This window comes from Onychostruthus taczanowskii, unplaced genomic scaffold (genome assembly GCF_017590055.1).
Source record: "Onychostruthus taczanowskii isolate IOZ18803 unplaced genomic scaffold, ASM1759005v1 scaffold20, whole genome shotgun sequence".
NCBI classification, from domain to species: Eukaryota; Metazoa; Chordata; class Aves; order Passeriformes; family Passeridae; genus Onychostruthus; species Onychostruthus taczanowskii.
In genome coordinates, this window is record NW_024499240.1 from 14673144 (window position 1) to 14679143 (window position 6000).

Sequence of the window (6000 nt, forward strand, 5' to 3'; positions counted from 1 at the left end):
CAAATGATCAAGAGAAGCTTAACCCATTAAATACCTAAAAAAATGACTCACTGTAGAAGACTTATATTTATACAGCCTCAGAAAAACATACTCAGAACAGGAACGATCAATTAATCTCTCACAGCTGTAGGAACAGAGCAGGCCAGCTTGCTGTTTGCATTGTGCAGATAAATCAAAGCCAGCCAGAACAGCATCACATTTTAGTTGACCCCTTCCAGTCTTTCACTGACTAGAAAACTCACTTTGTAGCAAATACTTTAAACTCCACCTGAAGTTTTCATACAAAAATTGTAAAATCTGTTGATAGAAAGCACATTCCTTCAAAACACTTTTTTTAAAGTCACTAAGTATTGTTTGATCAAGAACAGGTCTGCTAGAGAAGGAGACTTGAAAACTACACAAAGGCTCACCTCACTCATCCCCCAGCTGGTGAAACTGCCATGAGTGCATCCAGCACACAGCTCATGCACGCCACCTCCTCCTCAGCCCCCCTGCCCCATCAATCCAAGCTGCAAAACCTCTGGGTCAAAAACCTTCTGCTCCACTATCTGTGCAGCTCCTCCAGAAGGTAGCCCTGCATCCAGCAGGCCTACAAGGCACTGCTGCAGTAGCCATAAATAATAGACTGTGTTTTCCATTTTCAAGCAAGTTTCACCCCTAAGGAGCAGCATGGTGCTGTCGCCTGCTGCATGCATGCCAAAAAGGAGGAGAATGTTATGCAAACAACTTACATCATGACAGAGAAGCTCCTAGACTTCATTCACCAAGAGTTCCCAAGCCTCTCCCAGATAAGCCAACCTCCAGGCGGAGCCCTTGGATGGGCTATTCCCTGCCAAGCCATCCAGAACAACACCCACAGGTTGCCCCACCTGCCCCACATCATCCCCTGCTCTCTAAAGGTAAGCAGTTCCTCCTGTGAGGCCCCAGCGTGCACACCTGACTGAATTTATAAAACCAGAAATAAGCCACATAGACATTTCCCAGCAGAAACATACATTTCCCAGCAAAAGCTGCACTTGTCCTGGGAAATGTACTTGTTTCAACTGTAAAGCAAAACACAGATGTTGTAACATTAACCAATGTAATTAGGGTTTCCATGAAAGTGAAACCACCTTGTTCTACAGCACTTCAAACTGCTTTACTTTGTGCTGCTGATATGCACTTACTTAATGCGTTGGGCTATAGGTTTTTCTGCTTCTTCAATATGGATATAAAAACTCTACACGCTGACACCTTCAGTCAATTAGATTGGGAGATAACAGTATGTCTGAAATATGTCAAGATCAGGTTTATAATAGGTTTAATGCACTTAAGATAGATCTGAAGTTGCTACAATAGTGCTAGTATTAACATTAAAGTAAGGAACACTATGAATCCTCATCTACTAAAGAAAAAACATTAAACTCACATCTTAGGACTCCTGCATTCCAATCTTGTTTTCCATTTAATATGTGCACATTAAGATGTCCGAGTAGACTATTTGTTAAAGAGCTTGTTTTTAGCTGGTATCAGCCTCCAGTTTTTTAACCAGTTTTCCAGCTGTCAACTGCCTCCAAGGTTTACACTTGATTAATGATGGTAATTTCCAAGTGCGCTTTCAGCTACAAACCAGGCAAGTGCCCAGGGCATTCCAGGAGCACAGTGCTGCCAGCAGACAAGGGCACCCAGCTGCCCCACCAAGCCTGGCAGCAGCAGCAGTCCTGGTCTGCTGCAGGACAGCAAGGCCTTCCTGGCCACCCACATCTGCAGGTGGATCATGTCACCAGTTCACAATTTCCCACACTGCTACATAAACTCAGGCCCATTGTACTGCAGCTGAAGATTAAGATGAATTTTAGGCTGCATTCAAGCTGTGCCCTAGTACCAGCTATGTTACTGATAAATCACAGCTTTCTCCCATTAGCTCCTCATATTGTCAGCTTCTGCTCTCATATTCTCACCCCACCTGTTTGATTTTTAAGTCCTCTTACGATTTTTACTGGATTTATGACTACTACCACAAATACCATCCTTAAAGGGATGATTGTTTTCTTTCCTCCTATTTCTTGGTAGGTCTTCAGAGAATACAAACAACAAAATACGTGTCACCTCTGTCCACTATTCCTACCCAGTGAAACAAAAAACATACACAAAATAACAAGCTAGAAAACTAGCATTTTGTAATCTCTTTCCTTGGACATGACCAACTAGTGGACAACAAGACCGAATATATCTTAGTAATGTAATAATGTTTGGAGAAGTTTTTACTGAAATACTTCATATGTTTATTCAGCTGTTCTCTTCTGCACCAGTTTATCCAACAAAGATTATCACTCCTCAACACTGCACTTTTTCATTAACACAATATTTAAAAAGAGCCTGCTGCTAAAACTTTAGAGCCGCTGAACAGACACGGATTTTATACTCCATCTAACTTAGAACATCACAGGCATCCGTAGCAGCTATGGCACCTTCAGCGCTGACTTCCTAAAAAAGTATCTGTTCCTACGCTTGTTCCAATAGACAGAGGAGCAACCGACAACCCGCTTACTAAATCCCATGGTATTTTAAGCATGTAAGGGCTCTGGATGCGAGTGACAGCCGCACGTAACGCCACGCCTGGATGCTGGCGGCAAGGAGGAGCGCGGGGATGCCTGTGCAGGAGCTCCCGCGGGACGCGGCCCGGCCACCGGCCGCCTCCGGGACAAGGACTCTGTCCCCGGGGAGGGCAGGGGGTACCATACGGCTCGGCCGCAGCACGCTTCAACCAAGATGCTGAGCTTCAGAAGCGGGCCGGCACTCCACCGAGGTCGGCACCCACCACAGCGGCCGTCAAGGCTGACACAACCGGCCGGCTCCGCGGAGGCGCAGCTGACCGGCCCCGGCGCGGCAGGAAACGCCGCTGGGGAAAAGCTGCGGCGCGGGCCCACGGGCAGCATCCCGGGCGGCTGCGGGGACGAGGCCCGCCGCCCCGGTGCGAGGGCGCTGGAGCCGGTGCCGACACCGGGGGGAACGGCCTCCCCAGCCCGGTGCGCCACAGCCATCCCGGGTGACCCGCCGGCCTGCCTGCTGCGGCCCGGCCCGGGCTGGCCCTCCGCGGGCACGGGGGAGCCGGGCACGGGCTGCGTCTGCCCGCCGGGTCCGCACCTCTGCTGGGACACGGCGGGGCCTTGGGTTTAAAAGCAGTGCTTGGGCAGCGCTCGTGGGCCCCAAGAGCCCAATGACATTGACAGCGCTTCCTGCTCTTCAGAAGTTCCAAATACGTAATACAGCATAACGAATTAATTACCGTAGTGCCTTTCACAGCCACTGGCATCACCTCTTCGGTAACACTGCTTCTAGACTGGCACACAAATAAAATTCCCTAAGTGTTTAAAACAACAACAACGTAAACTTCCCCCCACACTAATTACTGAGGCAGAAAAAGGGAGGGAGGGTAACTCCTGAGCAACAGCTGAGTCGTGCTGCAATATTAAAAGGTCAGCGATGTTAAACTAAAGAAGGGGTATAGTCACGAAGTGAAAGGCCAGCCAGAGATTTGGGGTGTTCATCAGCCCTGAACCGAACAGGAGGTCCTGAAGCTGTTTGAGGATTAAGCTCAAATGATGGTGTTCTTTACACTAGAGTTCACACTGGGCCCTAGTCCAAGCAGGTTGATAAAATGAACAAGCTCCACCGGCCAGCTCTCCCAGTGGCTCAGCACGGCAGGTTCTGCCCAGGACAGTGACCTGATTGCAGACATCGTTAACCGGGATACCACAGAACAAACACATCACTACTTGCATCTCAATTTGCACCTCCCTTTTCTGAAGGAGGATCCCCCTTTTTTCAAAGACTAAAACATAATTTGCATTATTGTGCCCAAGGGAAGAAATTGAGAGAAAGCTACAAGTTTGCATGATTGAGGCAGACAAACAGGAACAGAGGCATGACAGGCATTCGACCCACTTAATTTAGCTCTCACCGAAGTGCAAGGGACTCCAGCCGGCGTGGAAGGCAATGCTCTCTCCAGGTTGTTCCCCTGCCACGGCGACACACCAGTGGGGCACGCTCTCTGTGTGTGGATTCACCCGGCACCGTGGACAGCATCCCATTAACATCCTGCTTACCTCTACAGTAAAGGAGGCAGGATACTAAAGCTGAATTTCCTAGGGGATATGACCTGGGGCAGGAGAAGGCTTGTTTATCATCTGTCTCTGGAATGATTTTCAGAACTTGTCATCTCTGAGAATCTCCCCCACGGCTAATTAACCACAAAGAGAAACCACGTCTGAGACCAGGAGCGCAGCCTCCTGTAATCTTGCAGAATTCAGAGACAGACAATTATCAGCTCATGTAGTGGGGCTTTTACTACAAAATGGCACTGTAATGAACCAGATCTAAGCTCAAAACAAAATTATTTCATCTTGATGGAGACTGTTCTGGCAAATTACTAGAAAAGCTTTTAGGGAGAACATGTAATTCAAATAATTTGCAGTCATTGTTTGTCAACTGAAAAAGAAAAGCAGATCTTTGTAGTCACAGGCTACATTTACTGAATTCTTAAAAGCAGTTTTTCTCTAATCTCTGATAACTTCACTGTTGCCTATCCCACTAGCAATGTGACCATCTTCTGCAGCCTTGCTTGCAGCTGTGTTTTTCTCATAGCTGTGTTTTTAAATACTTGCATTGTAATCATCCCCCTTCCTTCTACTTGGTCTCAGAGGTGCCAGGGCAATTTCCTAAATATTTTTTTAAATAAATATTTAAATGCTCTTTGAATAGAGGAATCAATAGGCTGTTGCATAACCAGGTATGTGATCAAGAAGTTCACATACAGCTGAGGACCAGAAAATAGAATATAAAGAGTGATGCACAATGTTTTTATACATATATATATAAAATGGTTTCTTACTGAGTTTAAAAGCCCAATCCATCCCCCACCGAGTGTGGTGAGGTGAGCATTGTGAAAAGCTGGAGCACAGAACAGCATTATTCCAGCCTGCCAAGCTGCTCTAGCCTGGGCAGAACTGAACATAGCAGGGGCTCTGCATGGTTATTTCTTTCAGCCAGGCTGTGTGTAAACAGCTGGATTGCAGCCTGTTACAAATTACTACACTTGCTCAGAGTTTTTTCAGCTATGAAAATGAGGATTAGGAAAAATGGACAAACTGCTGCACTGCTCACAAACTGCCCTAATGTATCTATCACAAATATTTCTAGTCAAAGCAGTCTTCAGAGAAATGTCATTTTAAGTTACTTGAAGGATACAGTTGTTTTTTAAAAACAGCTGCTAGTAGGAAACAAAACAAAAAGCTGAGTAAGGTGTAAAATACATTCAAATTATTGAAATTCCTCTTTTTCAAAAACCTCAAGCACTCAATGACAGTAAAATGAGATATATAAATTGATATACCAAAAAACAATCTTTTTCTCTTACATAAGGCAGTGACACTAATAAATATGTACATGACCACTGGATATTCTAAAATTCAGAAGTTATACTTTCTAAAATGAATATAAATCATACATAAACATGCCATATAAAAAACTCTGTAGTATAAACACATACCTGGGTTAACTTATCCATGCCTTTGGATTTCTGTGGGATTTTGTTTCAATGCATATGTTATTTTATAAAGATTTTGATTTGTATTCCCCATACAACTTTACCATATCTCATGGTGAGAATGCTTGCCAAAAATAGTTACAAATATTTAATGGCTTAAAAAACAACCACATTTAACGTCTAAAAGAAAGCACAAAATAAACTGAAAAATTATGTCTTTTAAAATTAAAATAAACCAAATTAATTACAAATGCCTGCTATGACAGCACATAGCTAACCAGTAGACTATGCAGACTAGTAGTAGACTTTGCTTGAAAAGAACAATGTGGTGTCAGCCGACCCCATGATTTGTTCCTTAGGTTAGAGGGGAAATAAAGCAAATATAGTTTCTAGAAGCTTAAATGTTCATGTTCTGGTTTCTTTAATAAGCTGGAAGTGTACTTTGGAATCAAGAATTTTTGGTTGATATAAAA